This window comes from Electrophorus electricus, chromosome 5 (assembly GCF_041902795.1).
Source record: "Electrophorus electricus isolate QZ-2024a chromosome 5, ASM4190279v1, whole genome shotgun sequence".
In the NCBI taxonomy this organism is placed as follows: Eukaryota; Metazoa; Chordata; class Actinopteri; order Gymnotiformes; family Gymnotidae; genus Electrophorus; species Electrophorus electricus.
The window spans coordinates 2,908,229-2,934,814 of record NC_137501.1 but is presented as its reverse complement, the minus strand read 5'-3'; positions in this window follow the sequence as shown (position 1 = coordinate 2,934,814).

Sequence of the window (26,586 nt, the reverse complement as noted above, 5' to 3'; positions counted from 1 at the left end):
TTGTCCGCGGAGGAGGACAGGAAAGCATGGAACGCACTCGTGTTTTCACTTTAAACATTTACAAGTGGGCCTCTTAAGTCATGGCCTGGAGTTATACTATGATATCAAATTATTACTTTATTGGAGGCAATGTTTTAAGCAATTTGGAAAATCAAATAAAACCGCTCGGAGATTGGCTTAAAACACCCAACCTATTTTCCTCGCCTATGTTTGGTAGTGAATTCAGTTTTTATGAGAGCATATGTCAACTCATATACCTCAGAGAAAACAAATATGATTTATTTGGCTCTAAATATAACTAGCGCATATGATAAACTAGCCAAAGGTGAAGGGAACGTAAGAACACGATGTCCAGCCTCTAAATCAAATGAACAAACTTCCAAGGAATGAGGCTGCTATTCCTTGTCAAATAAGAGGTACAGAAAAGGTTATAAACCACTAAATACACAATTTACTGTATGAACAATGTCCCTGGAGTTTCCTCTACAACACTACAAGAGTAACAACATGACATCATAACAAAACTACATGAGGCATGAATCAGACTTCATCCTCAGCCAAAAGTGACCATCACTAATATAAAAATGTAAAACATTTGAGGCATTCGGGAAGCAAAAGATCATTCTCACCATCCCATGACACGAGGAGTGAGACATGGTGTGTGGCGGTACTGAGCAGTGATCCCAAGGCAGATGGGTCCATTCTGTGCGGTGCTCCAAGGGTCAGGTCTAGTACCGCTCAAGTTCTGGCCTCGGCAGGGGCGCTCGCCGTGCGGTTGGAAGAGGGATTGTTTTACAGCCTACCTCTGCCCACTGGGACGCACGATTTCCTCCCTCCCAGAGTAACACAAATGCAACCTTTTTCCTGACATTTCTGCCTTTGATCAGAAATATATTACTGACTAGTGCAAGTAAACAAGCAATTTGTTGCAGAAATGATTGCTTCCTGAAGTCAGGAGTGGGCTTGTATTGTGCTCAGAGGGATAGCCATAATATGAGGTTTAATTATTGTACTGCCCTTCACACGAGTTTGATTTTGCCATGCATCTGCATGCCAGAGAAGTAGAAAATATACTCAGTTTTGTTAAATAATTATCACATTCCTCAGAATTTACTCACACTCCACCCAAATCTATCTCTCTCTCTCTCTCTCTCTCTCTCTCTCTCTCTCTCTCTCTCTCTCTCTCTCTCTCTCTCTCTCTCTCTCTCTCTCTCTCTCTCTCTCTCTCTCTCTCTCTCTCTCTCTCTCACACACACACACACACACACACACACAGAGAGAAACAAATCTCAGCATGGCTCTCCTCTCTTGGGAAAGGAGAGGAGTCCTAAGAAGCATACTGTGTTGATTCCAGTGATAGGTTGACGAACTGAAGGCATTTGTCAAAGAAAATGTTTAAACACTCCGGACCCTCAGCTGTGATGAAAATCCCCGTGACAACTGCCACCCATCCCGTCTTATTTTACTGCAGTTCTTGGCACTAGTCATTACTGAAACCCAAACAGTGTTATTATAGGTCTTTAGTGGCCTATAACAGAACATTAGTCAAAACAAATATGTAAATCTGGTAAAAACAGGGGAAAGGAAAGACGCTTCGCTGGGTTTGGAGTGACGCATGCAGACCCAAGACTAATACACATGCTTGCTGACCTTCCTCTCTAGCTAAGTAGAAACACAGTGTATGGTATAAGTCCGTGTGAACAAGGGGCACTCCAGGTTGGATGACGCCACTGAACTATGTAAGCCATGAAGCGAGTCTACAAGAGGAACTTCGACCTGTGGTCCATGTGGGATTTCAATATGATCTGTGCTGGTAGTAACTGGACAACAGTGTGTACACAACATAAACATTTCTGTCCCTAATGACACTCTCTTTACGACACTTTTATTACCCGAGACTGTTTTAAAACTAACCCTCGGAATGGCCTGTGGAAATGAATGCACGCACACACAAAGGCAACTGAGAACACAAGCTAATAATATCAATTCAGGGTCAGAAATAACAAAATCTTTAAGAAAAAAAATGTAGGCCAAAGTGTGTTCATGTGCAGTATGTATCTCTAACACCCTTAAACACGGTACTGAATACAATTGCAGTGATACACATGCATCATGGCTTAAATATCTATAATACTCTTTTGTAGTGTGAATACAAAAAAATAAATTATGCTTTTCTTTGTATCCCTCTATTAAGTCCCTATGCCCCATGGTTATGTGCGTCATTACATCTCTTTTAGTACATCACAACAATGTCTGCAGGACCCTGTCGTCAGTTTCTGTAACATCCTGATTACTTTTAGTTGCAGCAGGCAACACGGGCTTTCAAATCCAGAAACCACACAAAACCACCCAATAAAGCAGACACGTTTACCATTCTCCCCGTGTTAGTAAACTCCCGCTTCTCCCGGAAAGCCAGTGGCACTGCTGGTTTTTCGAGGATTATTGATCGGGGTGTGTGTGTGTGTGTGTGTGTGTGGGGGGGGGTACAAACCGTGCTATTGACATCTCCTTATTTCATCCACTTTACAGCAGAGCCAGTAGAGTGGGACGCAGCAGTGGAGGGAATGTATCTGAGGTAAGCCCATGGGCTGCGTTACGGAGGTGGACTGCACTGACAAGCTGTCTCAGTTCAAACACACTCTCTCCAGTGGCCCTGCAGCACATGCGCGTGCGTGTCTGACTCTGACTCCTGGGAGCAGAGTACATGAGTGGGGGAAGGCTGAAAGGGAGACAGGCTGGAGTCTCTAATGCATATGGGAAATGCACTTATGGCGGGGGGGGGGGGACGTATACGGCTGCACGAATTAATTAGACATTCATTAAAATGAAACACGTGAAATGCCTGCAACACGTCAACATGCGTGACAGATAAGGACAACACTGCTTTGTCTGTATCTGTATCCGAGGACTCAGAGCTGTGAAAAAAGACCAAAGAAACGTAGCCTCAAATGTGAATCAGACAAATTTACGTGACACGGTACCTCTAGGAGACTGAAACATTTACTAATAGCACACAGCACCGCAGTGTAACGGAATAGCCACGATGTAAACGAGCTCGCCTGTTACTATGGCGTAACCTCTTCCTCCACCCACTTGCTCTGGAAGTCTCCAGCACTTTCTCGCCCTACATCCCAGCCAGCTGCTGCCAGTCAGGGAAGACAGAAGCGCCTGGCTTTGTTGGTTTAGTGGAGCCCACCGGCAGAGCCCCCCGGAGAGAGCAGGTTCTCCAGCACTCAGCTCCACTTGGCTACGCAGGCAATCTGTTTTCTATATTACTAGCTGGTATCACTGTACTATGCACTATAAAACAGCAATTGAGCAGGAAATTAAGTTAGGGGATCGGTATTTGGCAGCAGCGACACGCTACACGGGCTTCCCCTCTGCATACAAGGATCATTAAATATCACAGAAGTTTCTTGATAAATTTCCGTCGTTTTCCTTACCCACCCCCCACCCTTTTTTGCTGTAGTTTCTTCCCCCCCCTCCCCCTCCGTCAGTGCATATGGGAAACAAAACATCCTAATGGGTGTTTGAACAGCTTGAGATGTGTCGGCCTGGGAACTCACTTTAATGTGACAGTGAACACTGGCTTAGACTTTAAACATCTCAGTAGCTAAATATGGAACATCTCTCTCTTCCTCCCTCCCACTCTCTCTCACGCTTTCTCTCTGAATGGCTTCCCTTTATGCACACAGAGCAAACAGAGGGCAGTGTCTCTAAACTAAACTTATTTGGATTAGCAGATGTGGTCCATCCAATATGTTCCCCCCTCTACCACACACCCCCCCTCTCTCTTGCACTCTTTTTTCCATCTTCCCATCTTACTTTCTTCCATTTATTTCCTCTCCATCTCTCTCAGCTCCTTCAGTTCCAGGTTCCATAGTGACCATAGTGACCATAGTGACCATAGTGACTCTCCCATGGGGCAGGTGAGCTGAGCAGTGAGGTGTGGGGAGATGAGATCCACCAAGCACCTCTATGCACCAGAGTCAACTTTATAATGCCACTTTCTGTGAAGCAAGTGCATGACCCTCTAACATCAACACTGTCTTGACCATCATAACACACCAGCACTCAGCTCAGTCACCAAGCTACTGCTTCAGTGTCACGATTCAAAATCACCCCTTATCTCGTTTTGCTGGATCCTAATTCAAAAAGCATTTCAAATTGGTTGAGGACTTGAAACTGGCAATTGTAAAGTACAGAACCTCCTCTGTTTGACCCACTCTGATGAATTACTAACGTGTTGCACGACCCAAGATCTGTGTTGTAGATCACAGCAAGGGTTCCCTGACATCCATCTGTAGAATTCGTTGATACAGCTTCAGCAAGTTGGCTGGACCCAGCTCCATCTTTTATGCAACAGTGTACTGGGAAGTGAATTTAAGGCAGGTGATAACAGCAGATTAACCAAAGTAATCAGGAAGGCTGGACAGATCAGGGGGAGTAACCTGGACTCCCTGGAGGCGATCATTTCTGAGAGGATTGGGTCCAAACTATTGGTTCCTCATATCCCCGCCATGGCCATCTAACACCTAACCATCAGGTTGTTTTCAGCTGTAGACTGATCCAGCCACGCGGTGGGAGAGAGTGCTACAGGAGGTGGTTCATACCAACCGCTATTAGACTCTTTAACTCACCCGCACTGTTAGATAAGCTTCCCAGAACAGGGTTCACACACACTTTCACCACATCGCTTGCTTGCATAAAATGGATTTGCTTCATTTCACTGGCCACTGTTGTTCACTGCACTTTATTTTTGACTGTCACTCTAAAACACAGTATAATCACTTGATAATCACTTAACAGTTTACCATCATTGGGCCTTGAAATGAACTGTTAATCACTTATTGTCTGACAACTTTATGTCCTAGCTGGATTTCATGCCTCATGTGTCTTGTATGCTGCTGAGAAAACAATTTCTCTCAGGGATCAAAAAAGTACTCTATTTATAGATCTATATATTCAGGGGTCCCGCGATGACTGCAAGCTGTCCAGGCCCTGAGGACTGAGGCAACAAATCAGGCCCACAACAACGCATCTCCCTCCAACATGCTTCACAGCTAAGGTGATGGTTTATTGTAGGCATGCAGTGTGGTGTTTTCTCCAAACATAAAAATGTATACATTTAGCAGAAAATTCAACTTTTGTCTGTCCACCCAACATTGTGCCAGTAGGACTGTGAAACATCCATGTGGCCTTTTTCGCAAACCTGAGCCACGGAGCGATGGTTCTTTTGGGGAGCAGTGCTTTTTGCTGTGGTAACGTCCCATGAACACCTGTCTTGTTCGGTGTTTTTCCTCATGGTTAGACTCGCGAACATCGATGTTATCAAGACCAGGAGATGCCGCTACATCTTTAGGCTATCAACCTGGGCTTCTTTCTCACTTGTCTGAGTAATTAATGGCGTGACCTTGTACTCACCTTTGGAAGATGCTGTCTCCTGGGAAGATGCTCTCTCCTGGGAAGAGCAGCTATGCTGCTGAATTTCTTCCATTTGTGAACTTCCTGAAATCTTTTTGTCATCTTTTGTCATCGCTTTTGTCATGTTTTGATTGTTTAAATAATTTGCTCAATTATATAAATTATACAGCATACTGTTATTATTATTATTATATTAATAAATGGCTAATATTATTATTGCACAATTCCTTATTCTATACTAAATAAATCATTTACAAAACTCTTCCTAAACTACATCAGGCAGTGGTAGCTCAGTGGTTAAATTACTGAAGGTTGCCAAATCCCACCACTGCCAAGTTGCCACTGCTGGGTCCCCGAGCAACGCCCTTAACCCTCAATTGCTCAAATTGTATTCAGACATAATGTAAGATGCTTTGCATAAAAGTGTCAACTAAATGCTGTAATTGTAAATATCATATCATGTAAAGACATCTAATCCATGCCAGCGCACTACAATGCTGTGAAGAAATATGGATGGATCACTGATCCAATCTTTACTTATTAAGCATATAATCATTTGCTTCAATGAATAAGTTGCAGAAGACATTTTGAGGCAGAAATTAAAATAATCTGACAACAACCTTCCCCCCCCCAGATTCTGAGAATTAAAAATTATTTTTATATGGATGTTTCAAGTTATGGACAGGGTAGACAAATTTGATTTGCAAATACACATGTTTTGGAATGTTTAAATTATTTAAATTCTAATAATGCATAATAATGCATGTGCTATGAGAAACGTGTCATTTTGGAATGGATGGCAAATGAATATTCTACCAATGAATCTCACAGCAAAATCACATTTTGGTATTCTAAAATATTTAGAAAAACAAAAGTTTTATCTTGCTTCTTGCTTGCAGTTTATTGTTATCAAACATTTTCTTTTAATGAGTAATGTTCAATATTTGTCTTCTCCCATGAAAAAGTTAAATATAGAGCAAAATTGAAAAGCAGAATGCAGAATGGACACAGTATCAGTGTTTGATGACAATCCAGACCTACAAGACAATCTTAATACATTTACTGAACGTTCAGCAACAAGATGGTTCACTAAATTTTGCTTCGAGGTCTGTCACGAGTCAGTCTCAACCTAAGGTTCGGTGTTTGCTACGGATACAAAATCCTAGAGGGCAAAAGGCCAGTGACATTTACTTCCGTAGTAACGAAGGTGTCTGAGAGACTGATACAGAAGTGTCTGTCCAATGTGAATCTTGACCAGTATCGGCTGGCATACGGAAAGAACAGAGTAGTGGATAAAGTAGTCTACTTAGGGCTCCGTAATACTTCTCAGGGTCTCCAGTCCCCCTGGTCATACGTCAGTATTCTCTTTGTGGAATATAATTCTGCATTCAATACAATTATACTGGACATGCTTTCTACCAAATGAATGGGCATGGGAACAGATGAAGTAATGCGCGTGTGAGTCCTGGACTTTTTATAGGACACGAAGCAGATGGTGCATGGCAAAATATCTAAATCTCTATCGATTAGTGTGGGGCATGAATGAATCAGCATACGTGAAGGAAATGTTAGATATGATGAACTGAGGTTTAAATATCTTGGTACAGTTATAGCAGCTGATTTTAAATGGCATGGCCATTTAAAGACAAAAGATTTTAAAGACCACACGTTCCCAGAAAGTTAAAGTTAAAGGTACAGACCGCCTAAAAATGACGCCCCGCGTCTTTTCTATAAGTCTGTCACAGAGAGTATGCTCACTCTGCATCCTCTGCCATCAGTTATCTTCAATGTACAAGTCCCACCTATAACGGAAGGCCTTAAATATTAGCAAGCACCTCTTCTACCACACCTTTCCCCTCCTAGAGCTCCACACAGATTAGGTGTAGAACTCGTATCCAGAGGTTATTCGCTCCTTAAACAGTAATTTGAATTGACAGAATAATTCATCAGTAAGATATGTACTGCATACTACCATATTTTTGAAAGGTTGCATGTGGGATGGCAGTGCATTCATGTGTTGTTGATTTGACACATTTTGTGTTGCTCTTGGAATTAATATGTTTTTTTTAAACTGGACTGGTGCTGAGGGCGGTGTTGAAGTGGGTGGGCACAGAAGATATGAAATGTGCTGCTTTTAACACATTTATTATTAAGAGTATACCCTTTTAAACTTATTTATTTCACTACGCTGTAATCTTTATTCATCTTCCGATGCCATTAGGATGTTGAATATGTGTTAAGTGACTGTCTATTAATGTTAATAACACATCAAGGAAAATTCCAAACAGTCTAAGGCTGTAATGACAACTAAAGAAATTTAAGATTAACAATGTTAATACGCACATTATTTTACACCTGCTCACGAATATGCTCTGTAGATTTTCATCTACCAGCTTGATGAAGACTCAAGGTGACACTGAGTCTACAAAAGCTGAATTATTTTTCTTTTAACTTAACTTCTTAATCACGAATCTAAATTAAATTTTTATAATAAACATCAATTGCTATTTTCTGTGGCTCTAAAATGTCTAAGCTTAATAAGTAATAAAATGGCCTAGATCCCGATTGCTAAAGAAAAGTATTCATAGTATTCACACACATTCATGAAAAGTTCCCTTATTTTGTCTTTGTGACTGCTTGTCAGACTTCCAAGTTAATAAACAGCAGCAATCATTTAAATATAGATAATAATAAACATAATAAACATGTCATAATACCGACACATCATGTGCAGTCCCATGGCATGCCCCCAAACACTACATGTTATCACATCCAGATTCCCCAATCTGTCTGCCACTTTCCATAGCATCAGTGATCTGCTAAACAAGAGCTTAGAGGACAAGGTGCTGAACAGAGACCGTGATAACCACAAGGATGCTACTCCAGGTCCCAAATATAAAAGCAAGAGAATGAGAGAATGAAATGAAGCTTGTAGTCCTTTACCCCCCCACCCCCACCCCCGTCCAATCTCACACACGCACGCACACACACACACACACACACGAGCGCACACACAACCTCCAGTGCCTCCAGGCCTCAGAAGTGCATCCAGGCAGCAGAGATAAGGAGGCAAACAGGGGATAAATCCTGGCAGAAGCCGGGTCTTGACGGATGGACAGGCCACCATTAACATTGGCAGGTCTTGTGAAAGCGGCGCGCTGATGGAGAGATACCCTGGCATTTGGTGGCAGTAAGAAGTGGCCCTTAAAGATTTCACACTCCCAATTTCTTTGAATTATCAGCCATCTCCAGCCTGTCAGTCAGTGTGGCTGGTTAAGAGATGGCGGAGCCAGGTCAAGCCTGGCCAGCTTATTGACAAAGCAATCCGGAGGTGATGTAGCACACGCTGATAAAACATCGCCGCGGCGACCTGGACACCCGGCTGCAGCAGGACCGGAGAACTGGACCAAAACCAGGGAGCAGCATACTCAGTTACTGCAGTCCAAAAAGATAGAGTCAGCTCCCTCCAAAAGAAATGCAAGTCTTCACCAAATGTTGTGTATTATGCAACATTTCATTATTAATGTAATATGCAGAACTATAAAAGTGTATGTTTGTGTGTCTTTGTGAAGCTTTACTGGCTCTAGAAGGGTTTATGGTTGAAACGCACATGGTGAATCAGTGCACCAGTACACAGCACTGGGACAGCCCTTCTAACTATCCACATCACTGCTCCACCCGCTGCCCTCAAAACCCTCCACCTCTCATTCTCTCTCTCATTTTGTCTCCCATTGTTTCTCTGTCTCTCATTCAATTCAACTCAATTCAATTCAATTTCTACTTTAATTCAATTTAATTCAATGGTGCTTTATTGGCATTACAAATATTCACATTTGTATCGCCAAAGCTTTGATAAAGAAATGAACATGCTCAACAAAATATATAATAGACAACATTAATACTCCAACCGCTACCAATAATAGCAATAACAACAATAATATAACTACAACTGCAACTGCTATTACCTATAATGCAACATATAGTAGCTTCTCCTCATCAGGGAGATTTTTAAACTCAGGGAATAAGTAGCTAATTTTGGTAAAGAATCATACTGTACTGTTGATTTAGGTCCAGATAACACTCCATTTTACTCTCTGATTTTGACTGAGTTTGCCAGTAAGTGATTCTGTAATTTGTGTTATTCTGACTGGGTTTGCTGTTATGTTCTGGTCCTGAGCATGTGTGCTGTTAGTGTGTGTTACTGTGTCTTAATGCCGAACTGTTTCAGGACCAGCTGAGTCTTCCACTCACTCTCATTCCTTCTCTACAGTCCTCCCACAGTTCCTCTGCCCTTCTTCCTCTCTTCCTCCCATTCTACTTCTTCTATTCTCTCCTTTTCTCTTCCTTTCCGTCTCATTAGGCCTCTTTCGGCAACCCCTGCCCCTCATAGCCCTCGGCTCCGCGGCATCGTGGCCTCACCTCATCCGTTGTGCTCTGACCGATTCTAACATGACGCTTGACAGAATTAGACCGATTCTTTGGCAGAGAGTCGGGAATTAATTTCTACACGTGCCTTGCACCGGTGACCCTCCAATCATCTCCTGCTCTCCTCCACTTCTCCCCAGTTCATGCTCTCTTCGCCTCACTCTGCTTCCCTCGCTCCGTAATGGACAGTGATTAGAATGACCCATTTCCTTTTCTTCTGAAAGACGACTGGTGTTAGAAAGGAAAATGAGCACCAATCAAATGTATGTCTACAACCGAAGGTGAATTTTAGTTTATTCGTGTGTGTGTGAGTGTATGTGCACGCGCGCGTGCATGTGTGTGAGAGAACAAGAGAGAAAAACTCTGAATATGTGATTTAAAGGAAAACAAAGAACACAGCAATTGTCCTGTTCTAAAAGTAATCAGTTTTCATGTAAAACGTAACATTTTCTAATATGAACAGGGTGTGTTTACGTGTGCGCGCGTTACTGAAAGTAAATGGCCTCTCCTTCCCACCTATTACACCAACACTAACCACTAAAACCTTCTTGTTCATAAATTGCCTCTTCATTCTAATAGAACTGCACGACCAAACGATCCACTTTTAGAGGTGTACTTATGCAGCGTTACATTTAATAGAGTTAATAATAGCCGGCATTAGTAACATGCGCCAGAACGACTTTGCCGGAGTGTTGTGTTAAAAGGATTGATGGGCTAGCGTACAGAATTAGAACTGGGGGCTCCCAGATCCCAGCTAGCGCTAACCGCTAACAAATGGCCCCTCTCGACAGAGGCTGCGGACGGGCTGGGGCCATTTCCAAAGTGGACCAGGGGCAGCGGAGACATTCATCAGGTGGGCAGATGGGAGCATTTATCAGAGAGCTGTGTGCTAGAGTGACTTTGAAGTCTTCTAGTAAGAGGTGAGTGGGGGAGCGCAGCCTGGACCTCTGTGTTTATGTAGCCGTGCTGCGGCTGCTAGCACTTTTAATGAAGGATGGTGATGTATGGGGCCGCCCGGCTACACAGAGACGTGTGGACACCCAAGCAGGGTGAGAGGAGATGGGTGGGGTTATTTCGACTGCATGTGAGGCAGAGGATGGCTTGTATCTTCTACTGAAGAGAAAGAAATGACGGCGGTACATGAATATCGCTCACATTCGAACTCCGTGCACATGCGCATTACAATAATGTTAAAAATGATTAAATATTATTGCCTACTTGCATCAAAGTTTTTTTTTTTTTTTTAATTCTATCTATATCTATATTATTAGATGTGCAGTAGCTATCACCATACTAGATAGCTTTGCCAGATTGCTACTGCCAGACCTGAGACACGTCCAGGAACTGACATCACTTGCTCTGACAAGAGGATGTTCTTCCTCTAGCCGGCCACAGTCCCCACTAGAGCGTCTCGCTAGCGGCTAGGAAAAGGAGCAGAAACAGTTCACCCCAAAGTTCGTTATTCAGTAGGTCAGAAATGCATCAGCAACACACAGATTAGGAAAGCCACGTCTAGTTACTTTCACCGCTAGCCACTTTAAAACATGCCGGAGTCTTCTCCATGCTCTTGAAGCGCTGTGCTGAAGGAAGTGCCCCATCATCTTCTGCCCGGCAACTCTTCATCCCTCCTCCTGACCCGTCAAGCTCCTCCCCGGCACCCATGCCACGGGTGTTGTCCTTGTTGTGCAGTCGCTTTCTGCCGATAAATTACGAATGCAAGGCGAGAAGCTGTAAAATTTGTTGTATCTTCTATTATCTCCATGTTAAAGGCCACAAAAGCTCTTCAGTGAAGTCAGCCATTAAGAAATGACAGGTATTGCTATCAGCCTTCTTTATAGCCTATTACCTGCGATGACAGCAGCTGCTGCACAGCCACTGTACGGCCTATCACATTATTTGCAGCTAAAGTCAGCTACTGTGTCATTCCGGCTCATTTTCTTGACAGTGCTATCATAAATCCATTGGGCTGCGGGGGGAAACTGTCGGCCAGCTCGATTATCTCCAGAGCCCGAATGGATCCTGAAATGTATGTAACAGGCAATGACTGTTATGGATCAGCCGAGCCAGGGCCATTCCACCTCTCTCCACTGCTCCCACACCCCTGCGCCAGCCACCCCCCCCAACCTTTCTTAGACTGTTGTAAAAGGCCAAGGGTGTGTCTTTCTAGTGCTTTATTCATTCAGAAAGCTGAAATAGAGCAGATGGGTACAAGTCCGCAGATGATATGTTTACTCACTACGCTTCGGTGAAACTGCTGCAAGTTATATACCTGTGCAATGGGCACAGTGTGTGGAGTATAAAATACCAAAAGCTTATAAAAAATAAAACCTTAAACATTTTGCTTCAGTCTACACAAATACAATGTATTATCCAGGTTCATCATCATTATTAAGTACTAGAAATAAGCCTAAAAAAAAAAAGTTATGTTGTATTGTAATCGTATGTGTAAGATTACGGTTATGTAAGATTATCTCCAAATGTCATCGTCAAAACATCAAACCTCCAGGAATGGCGACCCACATTCAGGAGAAATAGCTCCGAGAACAGCATAAGCAGATATGAGCCTATCTATCGCTGATATCATGAAAAGCATTTTCGTAACATTAATTCCCATTCTGAAACCACTGTGTATATTTTAACCATATACTTTTCAAACCCATGGTATTTTATATAATCATTCAATTTAATTTAAAAACACTGAAACCTTGTTTTTTTGTTTTTTTGTTTTTTTTTCCCGGCAGTCCGTAAATGAAAAGGCAGCATCCCTCTGAAATAATTTTCTCTCCACAAAAAAAGTGCAAAGTTGCATCTGCCACCTTTATTGCATCTGTTCTAAGTCTCATTGAGCTCTTTGTCTGCCCTCTGCGGCCTCCTGTTGCTCTCCAACTATTTAAACTCACCTCCTACCTCCAGCTCCCTTTGTTCTCCGGCCTCTGTAGGCCATAATGAGCCAGGCAGCACAAAACCAGGAAAACTTAATGAGTCATTACTAGCGAGGCCTGCAACCGCTCTCTCACCCATCCTCCTTCACACCCTCAATCCCTCGCTCTCTCCCTCCGAGCCCTGGGCTGGCAGAATAGGTCTCTGCACCTCCCTATCAATTAGAGACAATTAGGGCCTCACAGCTCCCCGACGAGGACTCAAAGGGGCTTCACAGCTCAAGGGCTCCCAGCTCAAAGAGTGGTCGCACTCAACGAGGAATGTGGGGGCAGCTCTTTTCGTACCCCTCCCTCGTCCTCTCACACCCCCCCCCCCCACTCTTTCACAGAGGGAAGAAGCCGATGAAAACCCCTGTTCTGAGTTCTCAAAAAAAAAAAAAAGGAGAGAATGGGTCCAACTGAAAGAGTGTAGGGTGTTTTATTTTTCTCTGGCATCTTGTTCCCAGCCTGTAAAGTCATATTATATCATTGCAGCTGATTGTTAGGGGGAAGTGGTGTGGCGAGGTGCCACAGAATGACCTAACATGGCGGAAGGTCAGGCCTGACGCCAGAGGCAAAAACCAGGCAGTTTTAACAACCAGCGCAGCCAGGGCAAGAATTACAGCGTTTTGCTCCTGTGCATTGATTTTCAAGCAGGGAGCTCTCTCTTTCTCTGGAGGCATTCATTTCTTCTACCTCAGCAAAAAAAAGGAAAAAAGGTAGTATTTCTGCAAGCTGACAAACTAGGAAACGGGCGGTTTGTTGTGGCTATTGATTCGGAGATGAATCTCAGCTACTTTGCTTCAAAAATGGTTGGGATGTCCCAAGGCAGCTGCAGCTTCCTAACCTTTTGTTCAGAGATCCTACAAAAAAAGCGAAACAGAAGTTTGTTCGACCAAGTTAGCATTTTAGCATTTAAGAAGAAATTCGCAGTTTTTCATTTGGGGGGGTGGGGGATGGGGGTGCTTGGGGACTACGTTTTAAAACCGATCCCTCTGAGAACAAATGGGGAAGATGGGTTTGAAAAGGTTTGAAATGGCAGAGCCTGACAACGGTGTCTTTCTCCCCTTCCACACATCAATCTCATGTCTCCCTTCCCTTGATAGACAGTGGATTGTTAGAGATTCCTAACACAGCTGCAGGCCTTGGGATCACCATGCACACGCCATACTTGGATAACGAAGAGTTTCCTTCACAGAGAGAGAAAAAGAAAGGGGGCAGACTGGGGAAAAGAGAGAAAGCTCAACTAGTATCTTAAAGAATAGCAAAATCCATGACAGCTAATGTAAAAGTGTACATTTGAAAGAAACTCCAATCAGATCTTGGAATTCACAGAGAAAGATCTGAAACCATATTTGCCATGCATGGAATGTAAAACCAATTTACTTAAATGATAAACTGAATCTGTGTACAATCTAGTAGATTAAATTATAATCCAAAAAATAATGCAACAACAATAGTAAATATCTACTGTGAATAAATACATGGAGTTTAACGTCCCGTTATACACTCAGGACGCACTGCATGATATGAGTATAAAAGGGGAATTGGCTGGATGGGTCGGAGAGGGTCTGAAAATACCTGCACCTTCACACAAGCACATAGCTGATAATTTCCTACTGTAAGCCTTTCCACAAACTTCCCAATGCCACAACAGCAATAAAAACAGCTTGGCAAATACCCATATAAAGTGTGCACCATCAAATGTTTAGATTCAATGTGGTAATATACAATGCTCCATAAAACATTAATGCACATGGTAAAATTATGTTAGTTCTAATATAATAAATTGCCAATGTCTATAACTACAGCTTATCAACATTTATTTACAGGTGGTCAACGGACAGTCTTCCCACCTGACAGCAGGTGGTGACTCCTTTTGAAGTTGTGTTTATGAACATGGACTCAGACACCTTAGTAAGTGCCTATAAATCTGTATGGGATCACAGCGAAGCTGATTTTGAGAATATAACTTACAGTCTAACTGCCTCATCTTCGTCTCAGACTTTTAATATGATGTACTCGGGCTGTCGGACTTCTTCACGACCGAAGAACGAGTGGTCATTTGATCAGCGGTATAAAGAGCTTTTTGTTGATATAGACGGAGTTCATCCGCCTTTGATGTTTAACCTTGGTTTACCTCCACGTCCAGCAGAATTTATTTAACCACTCAGAGGTCTTTCTCCATTTAAAAAATAAATTCAACATACAAATATAAACATCCTAAATGGGACACACTGTGCAAGAACATCTAAAGGGACATAAAAATTGCATAAATTAAGATGTGGTCATTAACGACAACCTCAGATGTACCAGACATAACCAATCAAATACCGCCCAGATCTACATGTGGCCCAGGTCTGAGTCTTCTTCAGATGGGTTAGTCACTATAGAGGTTTGAAGGTGGAGTGAAGGTGTAGTCTTCCTCAGGGCTGCAGCGCATGAAGCAATGACTCAGCTGTTCATGCCATTTGGCTAGTGAAACAGCAATTAATGTCTATATGCATGCTTACAAGGTATGATAATGGTATGATTATTATATAGGAATATATATATATTTTTAAATTATTATTTTTTTGCTTAAAAAAAGTGTTGTGTCAAAGTGGCTATATAAACTATAACTGAAAAAAAATGCACAAATATATTTACTGTTAATGTTTAACTAGCAAAGACAATAAAATTTCACATTGATCCTTGAATTAAATATGTATTGTGGTTTTTACAGCTAACTTGCTGTTTGCTCTTTAACATTCACCTTAAAACTGAAATGGTACACATTAATCTTTCCAGTCAAAGAACCATTATTTTCCCCTGTGTTCTCAGTCATGGTGAGTAAAATGTGCTCCATAACCAAATGTAATTATCTGTGTGTTAAATGGCTAATCAGGTTTGATTACCTGTTTGCAGAAAGGTGAAAATATCATGCTCTTTTTTGAGCTAAATGGGATACTGAAATTGAGAAGATTGGTCCTGCATCCAGAAATTAGCACATAATAGTTGTTTCAGAACCAATAATTATGCAATTCTGATCCAGTATAGCATGCTGTGGTTCTGGTGAGTGTTGCTCATAACTCAAAAGATGTTTTTTTTTTTTTATAAATGCACAGTACATGCCGCCAAAAAAAACAAGATGATTTGTGATATTTAAAAAACAGCATAGAAGTATAATTGAAGTTATATATGGCTATTACATGTTTTAGTGATTACTATTCCACTGACAAGAAAACAACATAAATATCTCTGAGTGACAAAAGGTTTGTGTGTCTTGTACAGAGTCATCATGCCATCATTTGCTGTATTATTTAGATTATTAATAGATTAGCTGGAAGGCAGCTACCAAACTTTTTTCAGAAGCAGCACGATGCCAAGCCAAACGTAATCCCATCAGGCACGTTTTCATCCTCTACTTTTTTTGGTGTTCTTTCAGACTCAGTGTTTGTTTCTGGCGTGGAGTAGAAAACCTGAAATGACACAATGCGGTCGCACTTGTATGACGCTACATCCACTCCAACCCAGCCAGCTGCATCAAAACCCTTGAAGACCCCCACACATCTAAATCTGGCCCTGGGGGCAAGTCTGAGATAAAGCGATGCAGGAAAAGGGAAATGTCATATTATATATATATATATATATATATATATATATATATATATATATATATATATATATATATGTGTGTGTGTGTGTGTGTGTGTGTGTGTGTGTGTGTGTGTGTGTGTGTGTGTGTGTGTGTGTGTGTTTGTTTTTCTATTGGAAGATACACACACACACACACACACACACACACAGATTGATGTGGGCTTGTGTCAGTGAAAGTGCCAAGAATTCTGCATAAGAAGAGCAAGAAGAACTGCCCTGCACCCTGTGGAAGGAGACAGAGAGTGAGCTGAAAACAGAGCCTGCAGTGAATAAGCAGGTTGCTGTGGAAGGAGAGACAGGGAGCTGCAAACAGAGCACACGACTGCCTGGTGGTCATCTGTGAGGGAAGAATATCCTATAGGTGGCTCATCCCGATAATCTAGACCCAAGGCAAGCAGACTCCAGTTATTCCCACCTTTAAACCGTCTATGCATCCCTTTCCCCTAATATTACTAGGAAGGTGAAAGAGGATAATTTATGGGAAGGTTACTTCTGACTGACAGCTAAGTAACTGATAAATGTTTCAATGAACTAAAAATTCTCTTTTCCTCTATCAGAGCAAGTGATGCCCTTAACATTCTCGGGATGGGTTTAAAAGACTTGCAGACAGTTTATTCTGAACAAAGCCACAAATGAAACGCAAAGACTCGTGGCCATGCACAGCGTCTGCGTTTCGGCTGCTCCCAGACTAAAGGAATACTATGGCTGCAAAAACGACTAACGGACACGACGCGCTTCAACTGCACAGGCTTTCACCGAGTCCTGCACAAGGCCGGAGCCTCCACAGACATGTGTCACGCCTACACACCCACAACCCTCAGCTCCAACAATCCACTCTAGTGCAGATCCTGACAAGCTGGTCAGACCGGATACGCCCTGCAAAGAGGACTGCACAACAAATGTGACCAGAGAAGTCTACGCACAGGCTCTTTTGTTTCTAAGGAGTAAGAAATCTTCCAGTACATTTTGGGGAAGCACAGTCAGCCTGAGATCGAGCCGTCCGTACTGACAGGTGTCGGCAGTGGGGGACTCTGAAGTAAAACCACTGGCACCTCCGCCATCCAGAATGCAAAGCAAAATAACAGGCTATTACGAGGGGCTTGATTGTTGAGTGACTCATCGATTTTTGTAAGAGTGTGTAAAGTCTCCATTATGAGCCACTACCACTTTTTGTCCCTCTTCCACCAAAACAAAAACCAAAACAAAAGAACCCAACCCCCCCCCCCCTGACACACTCAATGTACAAAAACACACATGGTGCCAAAACGCGAACAGAAGCGATAGCTCGGCCTTGTCACGCTGAAAGAGTGTAGGCTGGTTCGGGGCTCTCGGCTTCTTTCGGCAGTGCTCGACCCCTCGTTTTCTTTTACCATCACGCCGCAAAAAATTCACCAGCAAAGACTCAACCACTAAGGGCTGTAGCTAATGTGCAAATCGGCTCACTTCTAAAACAAAGAGTCCTGCCAACTGCCATTTTTACACTGAGCTCCGAAGCCAATAGATGTTCACTGTACCTGGAAACTTCCATAGCCTCAAAAGTGATCCCCCGAGACAAGCTATAGGCTTTTGGTATTATGCGCAATCATACAAGGGCCATTTTTTAGTGTAAAAGTTTTATTATTAAAAGTATTATTTATTGAATCATGGCAAATTAAATTATATGTTATAGCTAATGTTATGTCATGTTTTATATGTAATTAATATTGTCTTTTTTTTTTTCTCGATGATTTTCTTTTCTTTATTAATGACATTATTAATGGCACCAAAAAATTAATCATGCTGAACCTATAAACAAAATTAAATTGGGGTTCACACCTAAGAAAAGCTCAGAGAGTGTCAGAGATCACCGTGCCATGTCTCCACTGCCTGAATGAGATGATTCTCAGTGACACCGTGTGTGTGTGTGTGTGTGTGTGTGTGTGTGTGTGCAGATAGGCAGGCAGAGGCTCTAGACTGGCAGGGAGAAGGAGCCATGCCCTGGATTGCCACAGGGTCCTAGCCTCCTGGGGAGCCAGTAGCAGATGGTTATTGAACACTCCACTACCATAATGGCACTCAGACTAAGATGCCAGCCATTGTCACTCACTCACTCTCTCTCTCTCTCTCTCTCTCTCTCTCTCTCTCTCTCTCTCTCTCTCTCTCTCTCTCTCTCTTTCTCATCTGCATCGTTGCCCTCCACCTGCCCTGCAGTCATGACCCTTCTATCCCCTCCAAGTACCATGATAAATCTGAACTGACCGCCCTTTAATGAGGTCACTTACATGCGCCATTTTCCCTCCCGTTGCATTTCTAATCGACCACTAGGGCCCTGATCAAGAAACGGCTCCCGAGGCAGCTGCGTGGGATTGTGCCCGGCCGGCGAGGGCGAGCGCCAGACCACGCAACCCGTGCAGGCGAGAGGGCCACGGTTTACAACCCACAACACAAAAACGGTTAGCCATGAATGAGTGATGAGTTTACAACGAAATTAAAGGATGTGCTGTGTCTCTGAAGTACACTTTCAAATCATACATGCAAAATACAAGGAAATGTGATCAACTAAGTGAAAGTAGCAGCCCAAACTCATAATTTAGTCATTTAGAGAACAATCCCAAACAGAAGTGGTGTAGCGTATAACAGCTAGATACAGCAAAGCTGGCGTGTTTTTAAAGTGTACCTCATGATAGATAAACAATTCTAATTTTATGTTTTGTAACTTCTCCCTATCTAATCCAGGTGACACCCCCCCCGACACACACAGATACACACATCACGTGCCAGACTTCAGCTTCTTTAATTTCCATCTCAACTTTAATTGCGAGTCCTCTGTGGCATTGTGCTGGGCAGCCCTGCACTCTGGTTGGCCACTCGAGCTTACCTATTGTTACATTAACAGCACAGTGTGCTGCTGTCCCTACTGTTGCATTCCTCATCTGTGAAACAGTAAAGGAAAGGCTTATTTAGCTATTAATTATACCAACCTGGAAACGGCAGTAGCCAGCCACACTAACCCTCCTTTTATTCCCGTTAATACACATTTTCAAACAGCTTCATTGTAATAATGTAGGTTGATTAATGATGTTTACGGCATAGCTCAGTCATGTAAACTGCTTATCCATAAATTATACTCATTAAAGTAACCTGATGAAATATTGCCCAAATGTGAACCAAGCTACTGTATTTTAATTCACTTTTGGATAACGTCAGTCCTAAAATAATATGTTCATAAAGTATACAAGCATTCACAGCTGTAAAAATGAATCAGTTACATCTCTCTGTAAGTAGGCACCTTAGAGAAATACAAAAACATGGGTCATTCATTAAAATGCACAACATTTTGATTTAAGTACATATACCTGTCTACTCTTGCTGTGTCAGGCAACAATTTCTATATACGTTTCTAAGTTCAGACACCATACAGAGCTTAAATGTATGACATTCCCACTACCAGTAATCTGGGAGGCTGTATTAATTTTGAACAGTTTCCAAGTAGCCAAACATCACTTCCTGTAATTATAACATTGTATTTATTTGCCTCCCATGTGAAACCAGCCCAGATCTGGAATGAGTTTAAAAGTAAATTGCATTGACATACACACACAGAAAGAAAACAAGAAAGTAAATGTGCTGGTTTAGAGCCATGCACAAATGATTATGCTATGATTTCATTTTGTTTAGGACGTGCAATAAAGCACATGAACCCAAAGCGTGCAGGGGAAATTAGCTGGAACGGCACTTGCAGGAATTAAAGTGCCAGGTTGGCTGTCGGACTTTCTGTGCATTAACTGAACTCTGCAACCAATAAAGCACAACAGTTAACAAAAAGATTCATGTAAACAATCGAGACATTACATAGAATCTTTGGCAGATTCTTACACAACAGGTACATTACTGTAGGGCTGCATCACTTCTATAAAATCACACTACAGCATCATTAACAAAAGCAGATATTGTGCAACTTTACCTATTTGTTGCAATTTTTTCTCCTTCAGTGTTAGCAGCAGGTACAACGCTCGTTTCCACTCATTTCCCATGATTCCTTTCTCTCACATCATTGTGAAGGTGTCTGAGCTACTTATCTCAAGAGGCCATTATTAGCTTACAAAGATACAAAAGTAGATCTGATATTATTAGTAGTAGCAGGGAGTCACCCTTACTACTTCAGATATCTGTGCCACTTCATGTAACTTTATAGAGTACACAGGAATCCATAACAGAAACCCACCTGTAGTCTGAAGGCAGCCCCCTTGGCTGTAATGTCAAGTATGACTGTGATGTGCTTGTGCAGGGATATTTGTGTGTTGTGCCATGCTAATGCTAACACATCAATCAAAAGTGGTATTTATAGCTTACTGCAGGGACATAGCACATATAGTGCTAGGACAGCTTCGCAATGTTAGTAGATGAATATCATTTGTTTACCGGTTGTTTATAATATTCAGTATTCTTTAGAAGTGATCTATTCAAATATGAAACTGACGAATGTAGTTGGAAGTATTGGTAGAGAAAGTGATGCGAGACTCGTATCTGTTACAACCCCCCCAGTACAGGAGCACAACCATATGAAGGATGCGGAATCAAAGCTCTTCCGTGACACCGGCTTGTTTTCATGCATATTTCTAATTGGGGTCTAAAGCAGTCTAGTATCCAAGGTAACAAAAGCCTGTTTACCCTGGAGGTAAATGTACCAGCTAGCTAGAGAAAGGATTTTTAAAAAAGGGGTAAAAGCTTTGTTGAGCGAGTGGAACACTTTAACATCGTCGTATTTCATCTAAAATCAGTGACAACAAAATTGCCTGGAGCTTCCTTTTCTCCCCCTCTACCCAAACTTAACTATGACATCTGGCATGGGTTTATGAAAGGCAAGCAAGACAACACACACTCCTGAATCTCAGCGAATGTGTGTCATGAAAAGAGAGAGAGAGAGAGAGAGAGAGAGAGAGAGACACCGAGAGCATTTTACTGGAGGGACTAAATGTAAAAAAGATCAGTAATTACCATTATTTAAACAGCTTCAAATAACAAGTGGATTATGCCTCACCAGTCTATTGTGAAGCAAAAAAGCATTTCTTAAACGCCTCTGATGTAAAGCTCATTATAGTGGAATATCTCAGAGTTATAGTGCACAATGAAACTATAGCTGCAACTTCTTGCTGGCTAGAAAAGGAAAAGGCTTAATTTAACCCACAAATGTAATTATTAGAGACAGGCCTTTTCATTTATTTAAAGGATTAATAAAAAAAAAAAAAGGTTTAGTGTATGACTAAAGAAACAGGTTTCTTTTGATTTAAAAATTACAATTTGAAATATGAATCAAGTTTTTATACACACACACACACACACACATTATATATATATATATATATATATATATATATATATATATATATATATGTATATATATATATATATGTATGTATGTGTGTGTGTGTGCGCGTGCGTGCATGTCTGTGTGTGTGTATATATATATACAGACAGACATGCACACACGCACACACACACACACATACATACATACATACATACATACATACATACATACATACATATATATATATATATATATATATATATATATATATATATATATATATATATATATATACACACACACACATACACAAACGCAACAAAAACAAAGAAATAAATATTTATGTAAATAAAGATTGTTAGAGACATTTCATGCATGCATTCACTACACTATGCACTACACAATGCTGAGTTATTTTAAAATTACTTCATTGTGTTGCTGTCAGTCGAGGGACACATAACCGTAAAATAACAGTACAGATTATTAGTAACAGTATGAACCTTAGAAACAGTAACAGCTTTAGTGACACCAGCTGAAGAAAAAACACAGAGAGGCTGTGTGTAATGTGCATGCTGCCCCTGTGAAAGCACATCTGTTAATGCGTTCATCAACTTGTACTGTGAGTACAGAACTAGGTGCTATACTAACCACCCTTTGTAAATGACACTTGCGAATTCTTTCGTATTAGAACCAGATGCATGTGCATTTACATGTCATTTCTGCTGTGCAATATGCTCTATGGATACATCAGTCATTTTGAAATGCCAGTGTCATTTTTCAGTGAATGTATGTTACTTGTACTAATTCTACAAACATTGTAAGTATTTTAGTTTTTGAGGTTTTTATTTATTTTTTATTTTTCAAAAAGTATCTTCAATTTGTGTGAATAATATAAACTTTGAGGGAGTTTAGTTTGTGCTAGCCAAATGTCTGCTTGGACGTGTATACAAGGCAAAACTGTTCACTGAGGTGAATGCGGTCTCAATCTGCTAGAGATTGGAGTAAGGATTGTCAAGCAGCTCCCTCTCGTGGACAAAGGTGTAACTACTACCCTTCATCATGCGGCAGGGTTTTCTGCAGCAGTTCCTTAACACACTCTCTCTCTCTCTCTCTCTCTCTCTCTCTCTCTCGTTTGTTGAGGAACACTGAGCCTGGTGGATTTCCTCTTCTCCTCCGTGACCCATCTGCGTGTACAACCTATGTCTTCGCTGTTCACCTCTTGCTCAAATATTTAGACGTTCGATTGTGAGCGCCTTTAAGGAACTGCTCCATACCGCTCACCATAAACAAATCAATTGGCCGATTTCACATGCCAGTGGAAACGCTGCACCGTAAACAGGTTCAGGCGGTGTCTGCTGTGTGGCTCCCTGCTGCCTGGGCACTGCAGAGGAGAGAGAATGGGATGCAAATTAATGCACAGCCATATAGTTTGCATATGCATACAGCGAGCAAGGGATTGCACCCAGGGCTCGCTGCAGCTACTGAGAAGGGGTTGCAAACCAGGGCAAACGTTTGGACAACGCTCAGGCAACGACAAGGGAACGTTGCGGAGGGAGGGGGGAAAAAATCTGTAGCATGTTTAGCAGGAAGGGAGAACAGAGACTGTGTCGATGGGAGTGCTTGGTGATCCCGAGTGCGAACCTCTGTAACAAGTGCTGTATTTTCGCAGCTGGCGCGAAACCGCGTCACGAAACCGAGTCGCAAAAAAAACCAAAAAAAGTGGCCGTCCGTCAGTAGTGGCTGGCTTTTAAAGCAAAGGCGACGAGCCGGCACTTTGTAGCTGTGGGAAACGCGTCAGAGAACACACACGTGTTTACCGGAGTGTCCCACTGTGGCGAGGGGGAGGTGGGGTAGGTGCTGGGTGATAATTGTGCAGTGTCACGTCACGAGTTGGGCTGAAGAGAGCGATAAATCCTGGGTGACCCCTCGTCTGGACTGGGGGAAGGACGGCGTGCCCTTGCTGTTCTGGTAAGGGATACACATCTCCCCACCTCCCGCCCCCACCCTGCCACGCAACCCCCCCCCCCCCATGCCTTCATGTCCACAGCATTAATATCCCTGCACCATCCCTTGACAATACCCCACATTATATATGGTCCACAGGCAATGTACATTATACACCTTGAACCAGAAACAATCGTCAGCCATTTGAACCGGAGCCACGGGGGAAGAGTTGTTTTTTCTTTTTTTATTCGCATCGTTCTCTATTGCTGTGCACAAAAGCCATGTGCCTTCATCATCAACGCCCTTCCGATGTTTGTCCTTTGTGGCAGGGCGGTGACACCTCGCGACGCCAGCTCTGATGTCCATCCAGGCTGCGCTACAGCCTTTTCAGCTGCTCCTTAAAAAGAAAGCCTCTATATCATTTACCGACGAGACGAACACCACAGCAGAGCAGGGGCGGCTGTGTTAGGCTGGCTCGGAGGCATATTATGATGTCTCCAGAACGGAGAGCGTGTATGGTGACACCAGGCCTGTCCAGATATCGATTGCTCCAGTGGCCACAACACTAACAGTAGTGGAGAGCCATTGAACTTTAAAGCAAATAGTCCTTCTTCCTGCCTCATGGCAGATCAATAGATCAGAGTGAAAAAGCCGTGTCTGGTAATGCCTCTGTCTCTCCACCTAATGGCCTGAGCTCTGGTTACTGTGGAAGAGGATGGCTGGCCTTAGCTTGGCCACTGCTGCACAAAACGCTCACAGAACACTGACAATGCTCACAGAACGCTCACAGAACACTGACAATGCTCACAGAACGCTCACAGAACACTGCTAATGCTCACAGAACGTTCACAGAACACTGATAATGCTCACAGAATGCTCGCAGAACACTGATAATGCTCACAGAACGCTCTGGTTCATGCAGCACGTAGGCGGTATGGGTAGACCTGTAACAAAAAGTAAGGGGAAAAAAAAACAATTTTGGGAATTTTTATGAGCATAAAGTGTATGGTTATTGAGTACTGTAATATGAAGGTGAGTTGCAAGAGATTATTCAAAAATATATAAAGGCTCTAGTATTACTTGCTGATTTAAAAATATTCATATTAATAAAAAAGGTCAAATTAAATATAACACTATAATAATTCATTAAAAAAAAAGTATAAACAGGACACAAGATGTTGACCGTCAAACACAAGCCTCTCGGATAATCACGTGCCCACCTCTTCTCACACGTTTCGGGCAGACAGGGGGGGTTATATGGGCCTCGACTCACCCCAGAAACTGGGCAAAGGTTTCCCCTTCCTTCAGTTTGTACTGTATAAGCTTATTACTGCAAAACAGCCAGCTGCAAAAAAGTTCAAAGCTTAGTACAGAGGGGGAGAGACAGAGAGAGAGAGAGAGAGAGAGAGTCTTCCCAGCCAGAATCATCTGATCCCCATCCTAGGATTGGCTTTCACAATAAGCCAGATCGCAGAGCACCGAAAGACGGAGAGAGCAGAGAAAGCAATCCCAACTGAGCAGGCAGAAAAGTGGAACATGTGAACAAAATGGCTGATGTCAAAGGAGAGAATGAGAGGTGAGAGGGAGAGAGAGAGCGAGAGAACGCGGCCAAGGCCTGGAGCTGAGTCCTGGCGCTGAGAGCCCACCCCCACAACACCCCTTCCCAATCACTGCTGAAGATGGTCCTCACGCTGTTGACCGATGAGGGTCCGGTTGGTCCGGTGGCGCCAAGGTGCTGGCCAGCTGTTGCGCTGACGCACGTTTCACACTCCCCGCATAAACTTGCCAGAGAACGCGATGCTCCTGTGCTGGTGCTTTTCACACATTTCTCAAACCTCACGCCCTGTGCCGGACTCCTGCTGGCCAGACGTTCACGAGCTCAGGCTGCGTTAGCCACAGAGTTCGAGGAATGACTGTTTCCCTCACACACGGCATACAGGGAAATATTCTCAATTCCATTTGAGCGTTTGATGGCTACAGCCTCCTCATTTCTTAATGTCACTTTAACGCCACATGTGTTAATGAAGAGACAGGAGGTTAGGCCAGACTCAGAGCCATTACCCACTTATTAGAAGCACTGACCCTAATGCCCCCCACTCTATTAAACTGTATGAGAACGTGTCCCCTGCTACAAGCACGGATGCCATCAGCGCGTGGGTAGACGAGGGCCGTCAGCGTTCGGCTCGACTGGGCAGAGTGTGAACGCAACGCTGCCCCTGTCGACTCTGACAGTGCCTGAGTGGGACACCCCGAATCCAACACTCACCCGCTCGTCTGCGCGCACCCACACACACCCTCACGCTCGAGACTGAACTACCGATACGGGTCACCGCCTCCTCTCATCCACCCACTTATCTCCTGACAAAACGTATCTGTCAGGTTCCGGGCGAGGCAGACCGATCGTAATAGACAATTTCGAAGTGTACCGGCCGTCGCAGCCCTGAATGGTTATGGATGGCTGTTGGAAACGAGGGTGGTTTAAATTCTATATGAGAGAGTGCGTCTATAGGAAAAAAAAAACCCCACAGCAACACATCGACTGGTCCCTTTGCATCTTTCCACTGCATATTGGCTCATGTGTACCTTAGAAAGGCGGTTTGAATAACATCCCATATTAGCGGAGAAGCTGTGGTGCTGTACTAACACTGAAGGTGCCCTGTGCTCATTTTGTTACAGGCTAATTAAAGTGAAGATATTCCGATACACGCGCACACACGCACACCCACTTACACTTTAAACATGCAGTCTTGTGAAACATAAATGTGAGCTTTCTTGCTCTGGGAGGCTTATTTTCATGTTTGAAGTGTTTCTCATTTTTATCTTCGCTGCCACCAGGGCCGGATTGAAAACCCACATGCTCCGGAGCCACACAGTCGGCCGCTGGCCTCGCCAGCTTGCTCCGTCTCGCCCGTTGCGCCCTCCGCTGTCGAGCTGTACCGCACCTCG